This window comes from Pinus tabuliformis, chromosome 1_2 (assembly GCF_031772625.1).
Source record: "Pinus tabuliformis cultivar Carrire ecotype Pingquan chromosome 1_2, CPIR1, whole genome shotgun sequence".
Classification (NCBI taxonomy): Eukaryota; Viridiplantae; Streptophyta; class Pinopsida; order Pinales; family Pinaceae; genus Pinus; species Pinus tabuliformis.
The window spans coordinates 328,773,658-328,798,307 of NC_142298.1; positions in this window are offsets into that span (position 1 = coordinate 328,773,658).

Consider the following 24,650-nt stretch of genomic DNA (forward strand, 5'->3'; position numbering starts at 1 on the left):
TGCACGAGTGCTTGCAATGTAATATTCCTCCAATGCATGAGTGATGGGATCGTGCAGTTCGAGTGGAGGAAGTATGATCTGTGTGTGATATTGGTCTTCAATTGATGAGGAGCCTTGGGTGATTGAACAGTTTCCTTATCAGAAGTGAGACTAACCTCAAGAGAGCGAGGCCCTGACATAACCATTAGCTTGGCTTGAAGTGCCTCGACAGTCTTGGGTGTTTCAACTTCATCATTAGATAGATCATCATAGATTGGTGGCTTCTAAAGATCAATTGTGATAGAGTCATGATCTTCATCAAATATCAGAGTAAATGGATCACGACCACCATGATTAGAAAAATCAATGATTTAATCGACATCCTCATGATCAGATGAATCAAATAGAGGGGTAGATGAGAAGAGAACAAACTCATCCTCTATGTTTATGGAAAAGACAGATGAAAGATCAAGTGGATTTTAAATGAATAACTTATCCTCTTAGTTATTGAATGATGGATCAACATCCGGTGAGTCCTATGAGTGATCAAAAATGGGTGCATCCATGGATGAAGACACACATGCGAAATCATGGATGGCAAGTTCACCAAAGATGTTAGGAAGGAACAAAGGGGGCTCGAATGGAAGGAAGCCATCCTTCGTCGAGTGTTGATGCTCAAGCTCCCACTCATACTCTTCATGAATGACAACGCATGTTGGTTGTGCAACACCAACTCCATCAATGGCTTGTTCCTCATTCACAACAAGTGAAGAGTCTAGAATGGACGAACACAAGATAGTATCATCTGGAGGAACACCCGAGTATGAAGATAGAGGTTGTAGAACATAATGCATATGAGAACTTGAAAAAATCACAACCAACATTGCACAAAAATTAAGTGAAGTGATGTTGGGAGGATGTGAAAGCTGAAAAGGTGTGTGAACATGATCCTTAACATCACTTGGCAGTGGTGGGCCTGTTGAATGAGGGGAAGGTAGACAATTAGTCAAGGCAGTGACCGCATCCACATGAGATTGCATAGCTCCCTTACTAAAGAAGGTTGAGCGAGGCTTTATCTCAAGCTTCTTCTTGGGGCAGGTAGATTTCTTAAGGTAATACTTGAATCGGTCCCAAAGATAGGAAAATTTCATCTGGCTCCTCAGAGCTTGAAACTACAAGTCACGGAAGCACTGCCAAAAATCTATAACCGATTCATGTGGAGACTTCTATTGTTGTAATAGTTTTTGGTCAAGATTTTGTCCTGAGTCACAGCTGGACCGCGTACCAATCACCTCATATGAAACATCCCCATGGTGCGAAAACTTGGTTCTAGCACCCTCCCATACTACTTTGAGTGAGACCTCAGTCTGCGCTCTATAAACTATTGCCGAAAGGGCCAATAGTACCAGGATTTGCTTGGCTAAATCACTTCTGAACCTGGGTTAGGCCCCACTAAGCAAACATGTAGCATTTCTGGTGCTTTTTGTTTTTCGCTTCGTATGAACGTTGTCTGCTTGATTTTAGTGAGCACTTGTTGTTGTTTTGATGCATACTAGCTTGTACTAGCACTGTTTTAGTTCTCGTTAACATCCCACTATTGTTGCATGCATGAAACTGTTTTTCACAAATGGACGTTGATTCGGTGACTCGCCTCACCCAAATGCATGTTGTTCCATTTTCTAAATCAGTCATTCACCATTTTCATGCATGATCATTCACTTACTCTTAACATCGCCATGCATTCACATTCGCATTCACTTTCAATTGCCTGTTGACAAGTCTGGGCAGCTTTGACGCAGACTCTGCCTCACCAAGAGCCTCACCAAGGCAGCATTGTGTAATCTTGAGAGGGAAGGCTCTATCTTCCTCTCAAGAAATGCACATTTCTACCTAGTGACTATCCTCCAAGACTGTTTTCCACATTTCTGAGGGATAATGATTGTTGGCCGAGAAAATTGCGCAATACAGTCATTGAGCCTAGAGTCATTGCCAACTGAGATTGCGCATTATGCAATTCCAGCAATCAGTAGCCATACTAGACTGTGTATTGTGTAGTTCCAACAGTTAGTCAGTCTCCTGACCTCCTAGCTGAAATTATGCAAGCTTCATGATTAGTCACACGAGTATGTTGCAAGTTAGTTCTCAAGTTCATTTTGGTTTTCGATTGACATATTTCTTGCCATGAGTGTTGCCATGTCTCCAAGTATTGTAGGTGTTCATCTGCCTCTCAGCAGTGTAGGTACAATGGTTTCCAAGAGAGCAGAGTCGAAGACACCATTCAAAGCACACCTAGAGATGCAGTCAATCAAATGTCTATGAGCTTGCCTACTCAAGAAGATATCAAGTTGTTCGTAGACAATGACAACAAGATATGACAATAGAAGCATCACAATGAGCAGGATCATGAACAACAGCTAAAGGCAGCATACCAAATGCAACGAATGCAAGAGGAAGGTTTTTGACAACACAGAGGCAGGACAAAGTTTTTAGCTAAAGCAGATCCACTGATGATGAAAGAAACTTTGGAGACTCAGGCTATGAGGTGACGGCGTGACGTGAAGATTGGGTGAACACATAGAAAGGAACAAAGGAGTTTCATGTCCTAAAGAAGCAACTCAACAAAGAACATGAAGTTGCGTAGACATATGAATACCCTCGTGTGTACCCTTACCATTCGAGTACTATTATAGGTTGCCAAGGGGTGCACTCATCTCAACCCACATGTGTTAGAACCACCCATGCACCTTCCTTGACTCACTACTGTGGTCACACCCTTGATATCAACAGATTTATCTTACTTACCTCTATGTGAAATTGTGGTCAAGGCATTACCATACGACCCACTATTGGGACTCCTACACCAAATGGTTTGAGGTCTAATTGGGAGTTATTACTGGGGAGGTCCCCTTGACATGTTGGTAGGTCCAACACCGTCAGCATTTCTAGTGCTAGAAGGAGGGCTAGATGACAAGTTGTGTCCTCTCATCCAGTTTTGAACCTTTTCTTACTCATCATGGATTATTGCACTCTTCTCCCTCTGTGATGTTTTTTGAATCATGAAGATGTCACCATCACGGGGGAGTTTTTCGATCTCTTTTCCACTTACACGTATGATGGTGAAGGCGAAGTGGCCTGGCCTAAGTACTTACATGACTTTATTTCCATGCTTCTTGAGGAATATGGGTGTTCTAATAAATAGGCCAGCTCATTTCTTGCCCACACACTTCACGAACCTCCACGTCGATGGCTACTCAGCCTATCAGTTGACAGCTTGCACTCACTTGAGAACTTCTGTGATCTAATTGAAGATACTTACTATCATTTTTATCTAGACCATCTTGACCAAAAACTGTTACAACAACAGAAGGCTCCGCATGAGTCGGTTATAGAGTTTTGGTAGCGCTTCCGTGACTTGTAGTTTCAAGCTCTGAGGAGCCAGATGAAATTGTCCTATCTTTGGGACTGATTCAAGTATTGCCTTAAGAAATATACCCATCCCAAGAAGAAGCTTGAGAGCAAGCCTCGCTCAACCTTCTTCAGTAAGGGAGCTGCGCAATCTCATGTGGATGAAATCACTGTCTCGACTGGTTGTCTGCCTTCCCCTCATTCAAGAGCCCCACCATTACCAATTGATGTTAAGGATCATGCTCACACACCTTTTCAGCTTTCACATCATCCCAACATCACTTCACTTAAGTTTTTTGCAATGTTGGTTGTGAGTTCTTCAAGTTCTCATATGTATTTTGTTCTACGACCTCTCTCTCCGTACTCAGGTGTTCGTCCAGATGATACTGTCTTGTGTTCATCCATTCCTGACTCTTCACTTGTTGTGAATGAGAAACAAGCCATTAATGGAGTTGGTGTTGCACAACCAACATGCATTGTCATTCATGAAGAGTATGACTGGGAGCTTGAGCATTAACACTCGACGAAGGATGGCTTCCTTCCGTTCGAGCCCCCTCCATTTTTTCCTAACATCTTTGGTAAACTTGCCATCCATGATTTTGCATGTGTGTGTTCATCCACGGATGCACCCATTGTTGATCACTCACAGGACTCGCCAGACGTTGATCCATCATTCGATAACTGAGAGGATAAGTTATTCATTTAAAATCCACTTGATCTTTCATCTATCTTTTCCAGAAACATAGAGGATAAGTTTGTTCGATTCTCATCTACCCCTCTGTTTGATTCATCGGATCATGAGGATGCTGATGAAATCATTTATTTTTATGATCATGGCAGCCGTGATCCATTTACTCTGATATTTGATCAGTATCATGACTCTATCACAGTTGATCTTTAGAAGCCACTGGTTTATGATGATCTATTTGATGATGAAGTTGAAACACCCAAGACTGTCGACGCACTTCAACCCAAGCTGATGGTTATGTCAGTTCCTTGCTCTCTTGAGGTTAGTCTCACTTCTGATCAGGAAACTGTTCAATCACCCAAGGCTCCTCATCAATTGAAGACCAATCTCACACATAGATCATACTTCCTCCACTCGAACTGCATGATCCCATCGCTCATGCCTTAGAGGAATATTACATTGCAAGCACTCATGCACGATGCAGGTTATCTTTGCTTCTTTCCTTTTCTTGCATGTCACAGTCAAGAGTGTGATTATGCTTCAAAGTTTCACGTAGTGTCACACAACACTATGATAAGTCGAAGCACTTCTTGTCATGTACTTGTACCTACTTATGTCCTGTAGGCACAATCAAACATGAAATGTGGTTGTCTTCATTGTTATATCTTTCTTGCTTGCTGGTTCACATATCTGGGTTGCTCGCAGACCAAGCCTTCACCAACATGGATCAACCAATGCACCGGTGGCTGCATTGGAAATATCACTTCACATGATCAGGCCCATGCACTGTTAGTGTAGGAGTAGGAGGAGTGTTTGCTTTTAGTTAGTTTTCTTGCATGCTTGTTTGCTTACTCACTTTGTTTGTTTGTTTTTCATCTTGCTTGTTTTCTTATTTTCTTTTCTTTTAATTTTTCTTCTTCTCTTACTTTGCTTTGTTGTTTGTTAGTTCACTTGTTTCGTTCGTAGGTTAGTTTCGAATGAAACCATGTATGACTCTTGAAACGATCTAGGTGAAGTACAAGAGGGCTTGTACAACTATTACTACTTGGTTATTTGTCATCTTGCCTCTATATGAAGAGCTTGTTACTTTTAGTCCATGATACATCGAAGGAAAATACGTACTGTTCGAAGTGAACCTTGGTAAAAACACAACTCTTGCATGCTAACTAGTGTCACCTTCTCTAGTCGGTTGTTTTTGGGTTAACCCTTGTCAGCTTAGTCAAGTAGAGTAAGGTGAGGGGGAAAACCTTAACAAGCACATTAGAGATACAATAAATTACTTCTCTCTTGGAACAACCTCTTATACTCTCAATACGTCGAGATCCCTCTTCTACCTCTGAAATGAATAAGTGCTATGCACAATTGAAAAAAATGAAAAATGAAAAAAATGAAAAAGTAAAAAAACAATTCAAAATAAAAAATGAATAAGGTGAAAGAAGAGAAATGCTTCCTGTGCAGGGAGGTGATGCAAGTAACTCCACCGGGGTACTGACCAGGCTCACTAGAAATGGAGCCATGCTTGTGTTCCTATGTGACTCTGTTGGGGTACTATCCAAGCGTGATGGTAGTGGAGTAACACCAGAGATGAAACTACGACTCCGATGACTATACTGCTTGTGCACCTATATACCCCTCAACCCCAATTGAAACAACTGTGTTGCCTTGGCTTGGAATGTGTGTCAATCGACCAAGAGCTTGGAAAACACTACATCTTACAATCAAGCTAGTGTGAAGCCAAGATGAGATGAGAGCTAAACAATACTTCCAGAGGTGTTAGACTTGGTTTTCACAAACAAGGTCCATTCATAGAGTTGGAGTTCTAACAGTGTGTCACCAAGTGTTTTAGCGGCTACAACCACCCTCCAAAATTTTTCCTTAGCCTCGTTCTGGAGCCTCCCTACCAAATTTTCACAGCAGCTTGTCTTGCTTCATCAAGTTCACAAGCTTCAGTTTTTTCCTTGCACTAAGGCAGCCTGTCGATCACAGCTCGATACATCCCCCTCACAGGCTGATCACCTGAACTCGATACAGCTACAAGCTGAGCAGCGCCCCTAAGAAATTGTGCAATTCTGGAGGGAAACCAGCCTTCCCTCCAGAAATTGTACAATCCTAACTGGAAGCATGATGGGCTCCAGAATTGCACAATTATGGCAGACAACACTCATAGTGAAAATTATTCAATTTTCCCTAACAGGGATTCTCAGCGTAGAATTTAAGCAAATATGGGTAGTAGTTAGCTGCTCTACCCAGAAATTGTGCAAATCTACTAGGCAACCAGCCCAACTCCCAGCCAGAAATGTGCATTTTCTCCTATCAGTCAAAGAACCTCTTGCATGTGCAGTTGAGTTGATTAGTTCCCTCCGGGACCGAGAAAAATAGACTTGCATGCATGGGCTGCTTCTCCTAAGGCGGCATGCAAATGCATCCCTTGTTTTAAGGATCTATTTTTAGCAGTTGGAGGTTACATGCAAGGATCATTTTAGAAACTTCCCACCAAGTGTCACTTTCCCTAGATTTGTGGCATGCGTGTCACAACCTCAAAGTTATCAAAACTCATCAATCAGACATCGCAGAGCTCATTCCTCACACAAACCTTGCAGCTTTGACATCCCACATGACATCTAGGAGTTGTCAGAACACTCATCTCAATTGTTTTGGGGTAATCCCACTTTCCATGACATGTGTTGCATTTCTGGCACTTTTTGTGTTTCTCTTCATATGAACGTTGTCTGCTTGATTTCAGTGAGTTCTTGCTATCATTTTGATGCATACTAGCTTGTACTAGCACAGTTTTAGTTCTCGTTAACATCTTACTGTTGTTGCATGCATGAAATTGTTTTTCATGAATGGTCACCATTTCGACAACTCGCCCCACCCACATGCATGTTGTTTCATTTTCTGAATCTATCATTCACTGTTTGCATGCACGATCATTCACTTACTCTTACGCTCATCATCTCCATGCATTCACATTCACATTCACTTTCAATTGCCCATCAGTGAGTCTGGGTAGCCTTGATCCAGACACTGCCTCGCCAAGAGCCTCACAAAGACAACATTGCACAATCTTGAGAGGGAAGGCTCTGTCTTCTTCTCAGGAAATGTGCATTTTTGCCTAAAGACTCTCCTCCAGGATTGTTTTGGGCATTTTTGAGGGACAATGTCTGCTCGCCCAGAAAATTGCGCAATGCAGTCACTGAGCCTGCAACCATTGACAGCTATGATTGCACATTGCGCAATTCTAGGTCGAAATTACGCAACCTTCATGATTAGTCACACAGGTATGTTACAAGTCAGTTCTCAAGTTAATTTTGGTTTTCGACTGACATATTTCTTGCCATGAGTGTTTCCATGTCTCCAGGTATTGTAGGTGTTCATCTACCTCTCAGCAGTGCAGGTATAATGGTTTCCAAGAGAGAAGAGTCGAAGACACCATTTAGAGCACACCTGGAGATGCAGTCGATCAAATGTCTATGAGATTTTCTACTCACAAAGATATCAATTTGTTCGTAGACAAGGACATCAAGATATGACAACAGTAGCATCACAACGAGCAGAATCATGAACAACAACTGAAGGTAGCACACCGAATGCAATGATGCAATGACTGCAATGAATGCAATGAATGCAACGAATTCAACAAATGCAAGAGGAAGGTTGTTGACAACACAAAGGTGGGACAAAGTTGGAAGCTCAAGTAGATCCACTGAAGATGAAAGCAACTTTGGAGACTCAGGTTATGAGCTGACGGCGCGACACGAAGATCGTGCGAAGACAGAGAATGGAACAAAGAAGGAGTTGCATGTTCTAAAGCAGCAACTCAATGAAGAACATGGAGTTGCGTAGACAAACAAATACATTGTAGCAGGAACAAGAACATCATTGGGTGCAACATGCACTCATGGATGAAACTGTGCTCATACAAGTTATAAATCTATCCCAACAACTGGTACGGAGCAGACATGGTGAGCAGTGTTGTTGATCGCATGCAAGGGATTCAGTAGCATGCATGTCAGTGCACATGCATGCAATGTAGCCCATTTGGCACACTCACCAAGGCGAAGACAAGAAGCAAGTCCAACTGGAGTTGAACATGTACTTCGGCAAGTTGATGTGCATGACCACCAGCATGGAATTGAAGATCAACACAGACACTATGCATCAGTGTTTTTTTGGTTCAACCACACCCAAGAAGACCATGCACCTGTTAGAAGCCAAGTTAGATGAAGGAGCCAAACCAATGCACCGGTTGCAATGGAGGCAAGAGTTCACTTCAGCATGATGTCACCATGGGGTGGATGCACACCATCACAGACAACCAAGCTTGGCATTATCTCATCACCTTTGTCATCACAAGCATGTCAAAGAGTTGGTCTCATCCCAATGGACCTAGTGTTAGTGATGTCTTTCATGGCTTGCACAGATCGTGTTGTCTCACATGAGTACATGTGTGTTGTAATGTAATGCCATGTCAAGTGTAAGTCAAGTGTCAGTAGTTGGATGTAACAGTCATAGAATAGGTGAAGAGTCATGAGGGTAGTTGAACTGTCACAAAGGGGAATGTCAAGGGTCACCCCACCCTTTGCTATAAATAGTCCCTCATAACTCATTGTATAGGGTTTTGGTCAACCAAGCTTCCGATAAGACCATCTTAGAAAGAGCTTGGACAATATTGTAACGTGCCTTGGCTTCTCCATTGCACGAAGCAAGTACATCTCTTTGGAGGAGCAGGCGGGTGCGGCTGTAATGTTCCACTGTTGGAGCTAGTGGGTTTACATGGATGTTTTGTATGATTGGAACTTACACTTCTTAATAAAATAGAGCTAGCATGTTTTCATGCATATGTTGTTATTGTAGTTGAAATATTCTGGTTGCTGTAGCAATGTATGTTGTTTAACATACGTAGTTGTGTATGAACTGTTTTGTATGCAATTGTATGAATCTTGTTTCAGATGTATTGTTGGTTTAACCATCACTTTAGATTTCTGGCTGACTTGCTTTCCAACTTTTGATGCATTTTCACTTGTGTGGTCCTGTCCCATCTGAGTATTGTTACAGGTTTCCAAGGGGCACACTCATCTCAACCCACTTGTTAGAACCTCTCATGCACCTTCCTTGACTCACTGCAGCAGTCCCACCCTTGCTACCAATAGAGTTATCTTACTTTCCTTTGTACGAAATCGTGGTCAAGGCATTACCATACGACCCACTATTGGGACTCCTACACCAAACAGTCTGAGGTCTAATTGGGACTTCTTACCGGGGAGATCCCCTTGACATGTTGGCGGGTCTAGCATCGTCAACACCATATAATGCTACAAGTATGTTTCTACTAATTCTCTAAATATATAGATCCCTGGATTCCAATTTTGACTTCATGAGTGGATTGTACATTCCAATATCTTTCTATTGACTACTCTCATGCTCCAATATAAACTTTTGAGCAAGAATATAGGCCTCTTAGAAGTGAATTGGTACCTTATATATCCCATTACTTGTTTTAGGTGTAACTTTCACATCCTAGCTCTATTTTATTCTTAGAATATCTCATTAGAAATTCTTGTCTAAGCGCTTTCATTTGACTAGTATAAATTACATAAACTATTATGAGAGAATTTCACCTAATCTAGTAGGCTACTTTTAACCCAATAGATAGGCTAATGATATACCTAGAGTGGTGTGTCTAAAGGTCAAGAGAAATCAATAGGTCTAGCCCTAGGTTATTCCTATACAAGCAAGTAGGTTCCACACTTATACATGATGTTATCACCAAAAAATTGATCATCTAGCCTAATTTACTAGATGGATCAAAGTACACCATGTAAAGCCAATTTTATCATAGTAAAATTGCTTTCACTGTGAGAAATTACTTACTAAACCACCTTTGTTAAGTTATTTATAGTTAAACCCATGAAGAATAATTACATAAATGACTATTTATTTGATTTTATTCTAGGAATAATTAATTAAACCATTGTTCATTTATTATTCCTTGTCATATTTGACTCAATCATGAAAAATAAACTGATAAATCATTAATTAACTTATTTTTCTCTAAGAATAATTAATTAATCACTAATCAATTATTATTCTTTGTTAAATTTGATTAAATCCCTTAGGAATAATTAAATAAATCCTTATTTATTTATTATTCCTTAACTAATTCCTTGAGATGATGAATAAATCATTTATTTATTTATCATTTCTAAATAAAAGTTTAAATAATTTTTCCCTCCTAAACAAATATAATAAAATATTCCAGGTGGTTATTCCAAGAATGGGATCAATAATATTTTATTATTGCTCATTATTCGAGGATAACTCAATATTTTGTTATAAATAGAAGGATTTTCCATTCATTATTCACTGTTGATTATTTTCATTGTTGCACTCATTGTTGTAACTCTGATTATTTTCATTGTCGCACACCATATATTTGTTGGGTTTTCACATTATAGAGGAGAGAGACTCTACACAAGTTGAAGATGTTTGAGGATAGCCAAGAACCAATCCCATAGAGGGGGACTGGTAGCATCTATTTGTTCCCTTCACAAGTGTTATAATAAAATTATTCTTTACATATCTAGTTTCCATTGGATAATTGGAGTTATTACTCTTTCTTTTTGTTGTTTAACTATGATTGTAGCATATATCTGAACTTTGGCAAGTTTTGTTTCTATCAGTTGCTGCATATCTATAATGTTTAGCATCCATTTATATTGTTGAGATTGATTTTCATCCACAATATCAAGTGGGTTATTTTCATACATCTTTGAGAATAAAACACTACAACAAAATTGGCGACTCAACTAGGGAATAATTCTGATTCAGAAACCTAGGTGTCCAATACAAAATTGGCTACTACGCTAGGTTTATACTTCAGATCCAGAAACCTGGGTGAACTTCGGTTTTCAGCTTAGGGTTTCTTCTTTTTTCAATTCTTTTAATGTCTCTTATTTTTTTAACCCTATATCTATTAAATTTCTAACTTTTTCAAGCTTTATGGTCTTTTCCGTAGGTCACAAGAACTAGCCACAACAAAGGCGACACTTCTTTCTGAGATTTGCTGACCAAGATCCACGGAGCAGAAATCACACTTTTTGGCCCAAAATGTGTGATATGGAGACCAGAATGCACCTATCAACCCAAAAAGTGCAATCCCAACTTGAAAACAGATCAGTACATATGATTTGTTGAAATATGGCAACAAGAATATTCCAGTTTAATTTGTCCTTGAATTAAATTGTGAATTAAAATCGAATTTAGTCTTTTTTTTTTCCAGAGAAAAAAAACAAAACTTTTTATTAATGGTATAAAAAGTTACATTTTTCAGTTAATCATCATCGAACCACCAAGAAGCGGTATCCAAACTGATAGGACTATTCCCAATTTAAGAACTGGGAGCAGAGAGAAGAGGGACCCATTGTCGACCTCCACATAACAAAACCAAAAGAAAACGCATTCAGAGGATCTGAACTGCCGCTAGAAGCATAATTTATCTGTTCTGGTTCTCTGGAACCACAATAAAACATCTTCATGATCCATTTAAAAAGACTATGTGGCCTCCTTCATATAAACATATAAACAGCCACGAATACATGTAAACATTTTACGAATGTAAAGGATGCAGGAAAAATAAAGATAATAGTCAGCTTCAGCATCCTGTGTGAGAGATAGAAAAAACGCGGCCCTCCTGAAAACGACACCATGGAAGAAGATGACCATAAAGCAAAAACGTGTTGCAGCTGTAAAATGTATTTGGAAAAACCATCAAAGAGGCGGAGCAAAAGGAGGCAGCTGTGATGTGGTAATCTGCCCCTGACATGTTTCTTCTATAGACCAACTCCCCGTCGCTTGCTGAAGGCCATTTTTTGAAAGCTGGTCTGCTGATGCATTGTGTTCTCTGTAAATATGGCAAATAGAACAGTTGTTAAAATGAGATTTTAGAGAAACTATATCATCTAGGATAGTCTTCAAGATCTGGTTTTGACACATGGATTTGCCATTAACCCATTTGACAACGTTCATGGAGTCTCCAAAGATTTGAATGGACAAGATATTCTTTTTTAAAGCCCAGCACATGAGGAGACGTAATGCAGACATTTCGGCATAGTTATTTGATCCTTGACCCAGACCCACAGAAGCTTTAAAAGACTGATCGTGGTTTAAATGAATACATATTCCAGCACCTGCCCTGTTTTCTTGGGATGCCCCGTCGAAGAAAGCCCAAGGAGAACCTTCCTTTATCGCTGGAGGACTGTTTCGGTTTTGTGCACTTTTTGGTTCAGGAGGAGGGATAGATGAGTATATAGCCACACAGGTTGATGCAATTGTTGATGTGGATATGGCCTGGTCTTGAAATATGCTGTTATTCCTTGCAAGCCATACACCCCAGAAAAAAATTGGGGGAAGGTTTCTGAGGTTACCATCGGGGTGGTTGTTCCACCAATTTTTCCACGCATCTTCTAGTGGAGCGGATCCCCAGTGGACTTTTAATTTTAACAGATCTGTTATCTCTCCCCAGATTTTTAAGGAAACAGCGCAGGATGTGAAAAGATGGTTAATCGTTTCCTCATTCGCCTTGCAAAGAGGACATCTCCCCGCCCTATGAAGAATCTGGACTGAAGAGTGTCCCATGTTGGGATTTTCCTCTTTAGCATACACCATAGAAAGATCCTGGATTTCATAGGACATTTGAGTTTCCATAAATTTTTCGACCACCACTCCGCGGCAGACCATCCTTTCTTCTCCATCAGGAATGAGTAACCCTCTTTTGGAAAATAAACTCCTGTTTTTCCATGTGCCCACATCAGATTGTCATGTTCATTATTTATTCTAACATGGGAGCGATGGAGTTCTTCGACATACGAGGACCATTCAGGATGCCATCTAATATTTAATCCAAGGTCTTCTGCACTTTTCCATGCCTGTCCCCAGATGTTTGACTGACCCACTTTCTCCACTTGATTTAGAGTGAAAATGCCTCTACTACCCAAATGTCTCAAGAGGCCAGGGGAGAGGGCAAAAGATTCGTTACATCCAACCCAAGGATCCCTACCAATTTTTACATTTTTCCCATCGCCCACTTTCCACGCCAAACCCTGTTCTATCACTGAGAAAGCTTCAATTGTTGCCTTCCATATTACTGAGGACTGTTTCGACTTCTTCTCCTGACTTCTGATCCATTCTTCCAGGGGGGTTGGATCAATATATTTTCTTTTGATCACCCGGGTCCAAAGGTTTTCCATTGTGATAAGTCTCCATCCAGATTTTGCTGCCAATGAAAGGCTGAATTCTGGTAGTCTCTTGATACCCCATCCGCCCCACTCCTTTGGTCTGGCAATCTTGTCCCATGCCACCCAAGGGAGAACAGATTTTTCATTTGAGCCTGCCCATAAAAATCTGCAACAGAGCCTTCTGATCTTCTCCATTATGCCCTTTGGGATCCAAGTTAGAGCAGCCCAATAAACAGGAATGGCCAATAAGACAGATTTTAGAAGTGTCGTTCTTCCTGCTCTCGAAAGCCATCTAAAGCTCCAATGGGATATTCTTGCTTCAATCTTTGCTATGAGCCAATTCCAGTCCTCATTTCTGTAAGCATCCGGTTTTAACCAGAAGCCCAAGTATTTAAAAGGAGAGGCCAAGGGCTGTAAATGGAAAGGGAAAAGATCGGACATTGTATTGCATTCTCTCCTGTTATATCCTGCAACACACACTTGTGATTTTCCATAGTTTATCTGCATTCCTGTAGCTTTCATAAATAGATCAATAATAATTTTATATTCCTTAAGTTCGTCATAAGATCCATTAGAGAAAATCAGAATATCATCAACAAAGAGCAGGTGGGTGATATAGAGGTTTAAAGCCACCTCAATACCTTTTATCTTGTTTGTCCTTCTGACTTTGTGGATCAGTCTACTAAGCCCTTCTGCCACAAGCAGGAAGAGGAGAGGGGATAAGGGGCACCCTTGTCTGAGACCCCTTTGGCTTTTGAAAAAAGGGGATGCCGCTCCGTTGATCAGCACAGCAAAACTCACATTTGTAATGCATCCCATGATCCAGCTGATGAAAGAGTAGTTAAAGCCCAAATGTGTGAGCAGCAATCTGATATATAGCCAGTTGATACGGTCATATGCCTTTGAAAGGTCTATTTTAAGGACCACCCCTTTCTTCTTCTTTTGTTTGATGCTATGAAGAACCTCTTGGGCGACACCGATCGCCTCATGTATTTGCCTGCCGTCCAAGAAGCCAAATTGTTCCATTGAGATATTCCTGGACAGAATTGGAACAAGTCTGGTTGCTATCACTTTGGCGATGATTTTGTAGATGCAGTTACAAAGAGATATGGGTCTAAAGTCTTCAAAGGTCTCCGGCTCGTCTTTTTTAGGAATCAGAGCGATGAAAGTTGAATTAAAGGGTTTGTATATTTCCCCTTTCAACCTCGATTCCTCCACTACTTCAGTGATATCAGACCCTATCTGATCAAAAAAATGAAGGAAAAGTTCAATAGTCCAACCATCCGGACCAGGACTTTTGTCCTTTCCCATGCTTTTCATTGCCGCCTCAACCTCCTCCTTGGTGACAGGGCTTGATAGCTCAGCTGCTTCATCCTCCTCCAGGAAACTAGGAAAACATTGAGCTGTCCTCATAACCTCAGCTATTGTAGCCTCTCCTGAATCAGAAAAGGTTCTTTGGAAGTGCCTCTGACCCAATCCCGAAAGTTCTGAGAAAGTTTTTACCACCCTACCTTCCTCATCTTTAAGGCTCCAAATTGTATTAGCAGATTTCCTCCCTTTTGCATAGTTATGGAAAAAACTTGTATTTTCATCTCCTGATTTTAGCCATATTGCTCTGCTCTTCAGTCTCCATTCCTCTTCCTTTGCTAGAAGGATCTGATTTTGGGCTTTTTCCAGAGAGAGGATTCGGTCCTTAGAGGCCTGCGTGGAGTATCCATCTGCATCAATGCTTTCCAATGACTTCAATTCCTCCCTGATTTTTAACAGATCTTCATTTTGCTTTTTTTGTCTTTCTTTTGCCCAAGAGATGGTTGCTTTCTTTAATCTCTTCAGATTTTCCATAAATAAGAAACTCTTACAGTCATTGGTAATTCTGTCAGGATGGATCCACGTGGATTTAAAAAGATTGATGAAAGATGATTCTTGCAGCCAGGAGGAATTAAATTTGAAAGGTGCAGGAGGCTTTGGGGGGGGAAAGAGAGATCCAAAAAAATCGGGAAATGATCAGAGTTCCTGATCTCGTCAACCCATTGCCGAAAAAGAGGCACTCTTGAAATAAGGCCTTCAGAAATCAGAAACCGATCCAGCCTTTTTGCAATCCTGTCCTCCCCGGCTCGTCTGTTTCTCCAAGTAGGCTTTAAATTTATCGGGATTGGATCGATGAGTTTATTATCTGTAAGGGCTTGGAAGAAGAAGTCCGACAGGGGATCCTCCCTGGCTGAGGGACCCCATGCCTCTGCTCTGCCCAATGAAAAATTGAGGTCCCCACCCACAACCATCAAGGGCTCGATCATCAAAGATTTTGACAACAAATCTGTCCAGAAATGTTCCCTCCCTTGACATGGGCCATAAATATTTACAACCTGAAAGGAAGTAGGAAAATCTGGGCAAACTACTTCCATTCCCATAACATTCTTCAATCCCCACATGTTTAAACACTTTATTTTTCCTTCTCTATAGCCTATGGCTAGGCCCCCCGAATGGCCTGAGGAATCAATAGCAGAGAAGGACCATCCTGGCAGCAATGATTTCAGCACCGTTTCCACCTCTTGTCCTTTCCCCAAGGTTTCTTGTAGGAAAAGGATGTCTGATTTTGAGGTTTGAAGCCATTCCCTTAAAGCCAGTTTCTTGGGCTTGCTGGCTAAGCCCCTGCAATTCCATGAAGAAAAGATCATTTTTTAACATGATCAGGGGTCTGCACTGCTCTAAGTACCCCAGGAATAGAGAATTGCTTCCCATCCGCCACATCAATTTTAGCTTTTATCTTAGCTTTTGAAATGTCTGATTTTCTACCCTGCTTGCCCTTGATCAATCCAATAGAAGGCATCTGACCAAGGCCACCAAGAGCCCCATCCTGCTCGGGCTTTGACCCCATAGATCTGAGGTTATAGGGACAAGGAGCACATTGAGGCGGGGGGGTGAGAGGAGGCCAATTTTTATCACATTTTAAGTTGAGAGAGCCCGTATCCGCAGAAAGAGGTTCTATATCAGGGGCAAGCACTGGTGGTATCCCTTCCACAGATTGTTTTACAGGATGTGCTACAGAAACTGATTGAATATCATGCATGGAAACATCTGAGTTAATATGATTTCGAGGAGACAAGTTAGGAGGATTCGAGCACTTATCCGTTTCCGCCTCGCGAGGTGAAATAGGTTCAGGCGAAAAGCTCCGGTCGTCTTCCTTCCCTTCAGCAGCTGGATGGGGGTCCTCAGCGTGTGCTCCCTCGGATTTCTGTACCCCCACAGAGAAATCCCCGTCTCGTGGTCCGCCGGAATCCAAACCGATCTCGGACAGAGGCGGCGAGCCATTCTTTTCCTGAAAAGTCTTTGCATGGGAATTTCTGGTTGTTCTCTGACCATTTGTCCTTCTGAATCGCCTCTGTCTTCTGTGCAGTGGGCACTCCTTGGCAAGGTGGCCATGAACATGACATATATGACAACGGAATGGCAAGCGTTCGTAATCCAGAATTTGTTCATAGATATAATCCTTATACTGAAGAGTAATCGTTTGCGCCAGACCCTTACTCAAATCAACATTTGCCAAGATGCGCGTCGTTGCCCTGATCTTTGTCTCCCTGAAGGACATATCCGCCTCCAAGTAAGTTCCCAGTCTGTTCCCAATGGATTTGAAAACGGCCTCTGTCCATAGAAAAAAAGGAAGGCCCGGCGCCCGAATCCAAACTGGGAAGACTTCAGTATTTTCCTTAATAGCATCAAAGAGAGGGGTCCAGCGTTTCATCAGCACTGGAATGTTCCCAATGTACCAATTTTTCTCCAGGACCCAGTCGGCCGCTTCCTTTTCTTCAAATCTGAACATAAACCAGCCTTTTACAAGGCATTGTGCCTCAAAACGTAAGGGGTTATCCTTAATGAAGCGTTCTTCTCCCCATAACTGAAGATCCTCTGGAGAGAACTTCTTTCCTCTTGCCCGGCCAACAATAGTGCAGTCTGCAACCGTAAGGGTTTCATCAATTGATACTTCCATACCTAATACAAGGTTTCCCCCCAATTCTTGTGACCCTATCGATTTTTGAGACTTCCTCTTCTCTCCCTTCTTTCTCAGAACTTCTTCAAAACCCCCGCACTCCTCAGGAAAATCCGGCCGAGCTATATCACTGTGAGGCGCAGCCACTGTATGTGTTTCCATATGCTGAGATTTCTGACGAAGAGAAAAAGTTCCAACATGGACTTCAGAAGAGTTAATGCCACTGAAAGGGGCACCGGGCGCGCCCAAGACACCATCCTTTGGACCATGGATCCCCTGACATTCCCCAGAAAGAGGAATTTCAAGATTTCGAAGTCCGTTTGTCAGTGAAACCCTTGATAGAGGTGGAAACCCCCCAGAGGATTTAACCTTGACGAGACTGGACGCGCGACCCAGGGATTCAGAGTTTTCTAAGCCTATAGAAGGAGGGAGCCAACTAACAGCGGACTTACCCTTATCCGCCGAAGGTGTAGCACCAGTTATCAGACCTTCCGCCGCATCTCCCTCCTTATTTCTGCCAGAGACCCCCTGATTAGGAGCCGAAACATCCACAGCAACATCTGGCCCACCATGATGTAAAAATGGGGGAAAATCCACCAGTGGAGGGTAATCCGTTCCATTAAGTTTTTTAACCCCAAAAAACTGTTCCACGTTTTTAGCGGATGTGTCCTTACCCCACATAGATAAGATGTCTTCCAGAGCCGGGTCTAAGTCCACCAGTTCTTCTGGATTAACCATGGTTAGGGTAAAACAAAAGGAAAAAACGACAGCAATGGCAGCAAGGTTGACCAACGATGCCCTATTCCACGACACCGAGCCCGCAATCCAAAAACGAAACTGAGGGTATCTGCGACTGAAACCTGGAGCTCTGTTCTGTCCTTATCTGTGGCCTGTGTGTGGTTCCTCCCGATACCCGCGCTGCCAACGCCAAACCCTAACCAGACCCATCGTTCCGCCGAGCCCCCAATCGAATTTAGTCTTAACAGCTACTTGGAAATAATTAATTAATTTATTTTAAATTAATTAGTTGGAGAAATTCAAGTTAGAAGTATTTCTTAAGTCATGTAAGAGTTATCCCTTAAATTAAGGAGATAAGATTGAGTTATATTTGAGTTGTAATTAGTTAAGGCAGTTTACTGAGTTAAGTCTAGTTAAATTAGTTCCAAACTGTTTGAGGAACTAATAGTGAGTTAATAGTCAGTTGATGCATTAATGCTCTCAACTAGTGCTACTCCAGTTAACTGAAGATTCCCTCATCAGAAACTCATGCATGTCTATTTTGAGAAAGATCCGGTTGAGATTAAAGTCAAGGACAGTGTACTATCATTTTCATGTGTTTTCTCATGGAGAAAAATCATGCATGCAGTCAAGGAATTAATCCTTGAGGATTGCATAGTTTTGGAATAGATCATCCACTTGGTAACAGGAGAATCATCCACAAGGAACAACACAAGGAAATAGGAGCTTGGAGGGTAGAGAGGAAGGCTAGATAGAAGCCAAGATTTCTTGTGAGCATCTGTGAGGATTGTACTGAGAGCTGGCTAGCTATGAGAGCTAAGGCTTTGTATAATTCCTATGTATTTCCACCTATATGATAATACAATAGTGTGGGGTTTTTAGCTGAGGCTTTCCCCAAAGTATTTTCATGTGTATTGTTTGGCTCGATCTCTAAGCTTCTGCAAATTGATAGTAGAAGTAGGTTATAGTATTCTACTTTGATTTATATTGCATTATAGGGTTAACCTACCATCAGATTTTCTACACGATTTCTGGGTTTTAGGGTTTTTCTCATATCTATTTTTTCATTTTGTAGAGATATGTTTTTTGGGTTGTTTGACCTCTATCTCATCCCACTTACACCTTGATTCACTCTGATTTACTCATTGAAGTCTAATTTAGCCTCCCCTAAGGCTTCTAGTACGCTTCCACCTTTGTAGGAGGAGTTTATCTAAGTGAGTAGTATGATTTTCTGCAGCGCTTTCAACCACATTTCCTAGATATGTACCCTTCTACTTCAGATCTGTTAAGATAGATTGTTACCATCCATAGTTTCACATTTACACTTGTTTGGCCATTTTCCTTAGGGTCCCATCAGTTTCCCTAGGTGTTTCACTCATCTCCCTATATTTTTGTGGCGATCTTCCCCTCTAGTATTTTGTTGTTGCTACACCAATTTCCATCTGCTTAGTGTCACTTGATCCCAGTCACACCGACATTTAGATCCCTTGACTGTTTCAGTGTATTTTCCATCAGTTTAGCCACCAACCAGCGCAGTGTTTGCAAACCCAGTTTGGGTGGGGTTTAGTTGATTATTTTTCTGTTCATTTTCTGTTATTAATTTCAGTTTCTTTTCAACAAGATTTTTTCTTTTTTTACAAACATGATCTAGGCTTAATCAATTAATACACTTGCACACACAATCACACCTTAAGCAAAGGGCGCTTGTTCTACACAGCTAAGCCAAGACTTAACATAATAAATTTTTCTCCCCTCATTGAGACAAAGGCATATGGTTGATCTCCCTTCACCATTTCTGTGTCACGTGTGTCATACCACCATTGCACCACCAAGGCATTTGTCGCAGAGACTATTAGGCCTCCACCCATAGTTTCTGCTTCGGCAGATTACCCTCCCCCTCGGGTTCGAGTTCATAGCCCTCCGAGTCCCAATACCGAATCTTCTCCTATCTCATCTAATTCCTCATCTGATTCTGAGCCTCCTTCACCACATATTGTCACCATGTCTAGACCCACAACTGGTGCAGGAACCCAACCTAGTGTTGGCTTTGGTTCTATCCCGGTGGTCACATCAAGTGGAACAGTCTCAGGAACCATCCCGACAGCCGCCATGCTCCCCTTTATGGTTAGGTTAAGTCTACTGGATTTTAACCAATTGATAAATGACCACATATACCATGATACTGGATCTCCCTCTATTCTGACTAAGCTTCCCTCAGACATCCCAAAGTTTGAGGGTAGTGCTAGAGAAGATCCTACCAACCATGTCCGATCCTTCCACATGTGGTGTTCATCCAACTCCATTACCGATGACTCCATTCTTCTTCGGTTATTCCAATGCACACTCATTGGAGACGTTGCAAAATTTTATGTAGACTAGCCATCTGCATCTCATTCCATTTTTGCGACGCTTGCTAAAGCATTCCTCTCATATCTCCAGTTACCTCTCAGGTACAACACTAGTATGGAGCTATTGACCACATTTCACCAGTCCTCTGCCACTCGCCTTTCCAAACATGTCCAAGAGTGGCGTCAAAGGAGGAGCACATGTTGTGCCTCACCTTTCGAAGATCGTGTCTATACAGGTTAGTTTCTTAGGAGCCTTTTATCTCCCATTGGAAAAGATGTCGCGTCCCATTTTCCTCAGACTGAGGAAGAAGCTCTCCAAACCGCCTTGAGATATGACCTGATTTATACTCAATCCGGTTATGTCTGTACCATCATTCGAGACGTCCCTCGTACTGGAAGTGCCAATGCACCGAGGGCATCTCATGCCACCGATGGTATCATTGGATCCCCTTCACACGCTTTGCCATATACTCAGCAAAGTTATGGCTACCCACAGGGGGGCACTTGTTCCTCCAAAACTTATGCCCCTCCTACTAGCAACATGTTTCCAGGACCCCAACCCATCTACCAAATTATTTCTCCACCTTATGCATAGCCTAGAACTAGCCCCTCTATCATTAGCGTCACAACCTCCCATGCATCGTCAGGCCCAGTAACCACCACCCCATCAGGGCTAGGTGTTTACACAGCAGAGTGTGACAAATCCCAAAAATTCGAAAAAAAAGAATAAGGGGAAGGGTAACAAGGGTAACTAGGGTAATCAAGGTAACCAACCTAGTGAACCCTAGGGGAACCACCTTAACACCAACAACTAGCAACAGGGTAGCCAGCCAAAGTAGAAAAAGGCTATTCATACGAACAAGCATTGTGCATGTTGTGGTGTACATGACCATTATACACATGAGTGTCCTCTTTTACCCCAGATGCACCAAATGTGGGAAGCTCAAGTAGCTTCTAGAGGCCAACAATCGCCTGAGAATCCTACGCCATCTCAACCAACAATGCTCACAAATCCTTTCCCTCAGTAAGGATTTGCTGCTGCTCAACCTCAATTAACTCAAGCAACCCATCCCCCCCAACCTTCTGGTCCTGGTGACTACCATATCCTTACGATGAACTCTGATGAGGTTAACCCCTCTAATATCAACCTGCAAACTCGATTGCGTCAATATGACAAGCCCTTGACTTCGTCTGCCACTGAGTCCAAAACCAAAGTATCTACTAAGCCTCCTACGACACCAAATGGTCCATTATGGATCCCTCAATCTAAAGTTGAGGCCATTCCTAAGATCCAAAATGGATCATTACATTGTAAGGCAACTTCTAACAGAGCTTCCCATACATATAGTATAGTAGATGACTTGGCGCAATCACATACCGCCATGTCGATGCTGGAAGCCATTAGTTGTGCCCATATCAAAAGAAAGCTATACTAATTTCCTTGGGTGCAGTAGATCCTTCTAACGATCATTTGATTGTCTTCCCAGTTGATACATCAGAACATCCCCCATTTCCTTCATCTGTTTCTTTCCAGATACCCATTAAAGTCTGTAATGCCATCATATCCTGATGCATTATTAACAAAGGTGCATCCACCTGTGTGATGTTTGTTGTTGTTTGGAAACAACTTAAGTCACCTGAGTTGTCCCCCTCCACCATCACTTTGCATGCTTGGGACAAACACTCCTCCCAGCCCCTTGGCATGTACCGCAACTATCTAGTGACCCTTGTGGGCAAGACTGTCCATGTCAACATTGAAGTCATTGATGCCCCTTTGGATTACAATATTCTCTTAGGTTGTAGTTACACATATGCCATGTTAGCCATCAGGTTTATGGTGTTCTGCAAGATGTGATTCCCTTATGAAGGGAACATTGTTACCATCGATCAGTTGACTTACTACAAGCGAGCATCTGTGACCTTACCCGAGTCCATTATCTCATCAATATCCGACAAATAGTCTTCAACTCCTCCCACTGGTGTGTCACTTGGAGTCTATAAAGATTACTCATTTTTGCGTGATTTCCCTGGTCCCCCCCCCCCCATATTAAAGCCTAACTCTATGAGTTTGTGCATGTTATAAGCATCATGGGCTGCCCTTAAGCAACTCGGTACACCTGATCAATAGCCATCTCCTCAGCATCCTGTTGTTTCCCTTCCAGCTGAGCCCTCTGGATCTACCCCCCCAGGACCTCCTCAATTTTTGGGTGCCTCTCGAATGTTTCCACCAAGAACTGTTCCTCCAAGTCTCAACCATTTAGGAGCTATTCTACCGAGACATTACCTTTTAGGCGAGATACCTTTCTTATTCCCCCCTCTGGAATTATTTTTTGTCCCTGTCATGGCTTCATTGGTCCTTCCTAACATGACTTTGGGGATCCCAGTATGGTACATCGATCCCCCTGCAAGCATTCCACCTGGTCAGCTAAGACCTTATCATGCTTTGACCCTGGTTCAACTAGTCACCATGACCCCTGCCGCTACTTCAATTCCATCACAACCTCAACAGGAAATAACTCTTGTTGTGAAAGCATCTAGCCAAGTGCGCAAAGCTAAAAGGAAAGAATCGAAAGACAAGGTTCCCCAAGCTCCACCAGCCCCTAAGGCCCCAAAGCCATCACCCCCGTGCGCTTTGTGTAAAGTTTTTTGGCACGCCACCAACAATTGTCCTGAACTTCCTCAACTTAAACTCATGAAGCATTCCCTGAGTTGAATATCCCAGAATTCCATGTTAACTTACCAGACCCACCTAAGAAACTCAAAACGTTGCGCACAAATCACCCTTGTTCCTTGTGTGATCATCATGGTCATTATTCCCATTTTTTCCCACATCTCGTTGAATTTATCGACTACCTTGAAGTGCTTCATGAATACGAGGCCACTCATAGTGGATCATCTACTCCTCTACCAGTGGATTCTAATACCATTAGTCATCCAGAATAGGGGGACTCTGGTCCTACCATTCTGATCCCTCCCCCCGATGTTGAGATTACGGACACCACAGGCCATAACCTTTACCTGTCGTCATCCTTGAGTTCCTCGCAAGCAAACCTTTATGAGGTTTATGTGCATGCTTCTATCAAACCTCCTTCGACAGAATCCCAGGTATCAACATTCGTAGATCCTCCATCTACCAGCTCATCATCCACCATTCCAAATGATGCATATGTGAACCTTATTTCTCACCGCCACATCATGTAGTCAGTCTTCCTCCCATCTGCCAATCTTCCATTCCAATGAGAACACCATGGAGGTTATGTCTACCCCTAATCACCCTTCCACATATGCAATGGGGCATGTTTTTTTGAGGATTCTAAAGGCCATCTCCTTCCTAATTCTCCTAATGCACTCTACCTCACGAAATTTTTCTCATAACACATCCCTTTGATTTGCGTATCTTGATTTCTACCATGAAGTTGGGTAGATTGCATCATCTCATCCGTTGTATTTTGCACCTTTCAGATGGATACATCATCCACATCGTATATCGGTCATGTGACGATGCGAGTCGCTTCTTGTGGAATCTAGCCTCGGAAGCCTAGGCCATTTTTACCCCCTTACATACGTTAGTCCTTTCGAATGGCATGTGCATTGGATCTGCCACCAATAATCAGGTCGAATATGATGCAGTGATAGTTTTTTTAGTTGATGCCCTCATCAATCGCATCCTTCATCTTCATGTTCATTCAAATTCCTTGCTACTTGTCATGCAATTGAATCGTGTGTATCATGTGAATAACCATGTCCTATTTAGAAAATATCTATGAGTTAAGTTCTTGGTACGTGAATTTGAAACCCTTACGTTCAGTCATGTTCCTAGAGCCCAAAATAACTATGTAGATGCCATTGCAAATAATATTCTAGACTGGCATTTATCACATGTATACCACACAAGACAACCATAAACAAAACACATGGCGAACCATCATCGTCATATAAAAATGCATAATCATATTATGTATCACATAAAACATATAATTATTTGGAGTCCACCACTCTAAATACATCCAGTACGCCCATAGCATACTAGGGAGCACATAGGCCCTGACATCTCATTATCATCCTTTGGAGGATCTCGTGCAGAGTTGGGCTGAGATGCTTGAATCCTTTTTTCGAGCACTCGAAACACAATGGCGCTCCACAAACTCCTCCTGCTAGGGGCATCATCCGCACCTTTGCATACCAGATCAGTCCCCTCCACCACATATTTTTGCGGGCCTTATCCCATGCTTGGGGGCATGATGTTTTTTCCCCTGGCCATCTTCTCAATT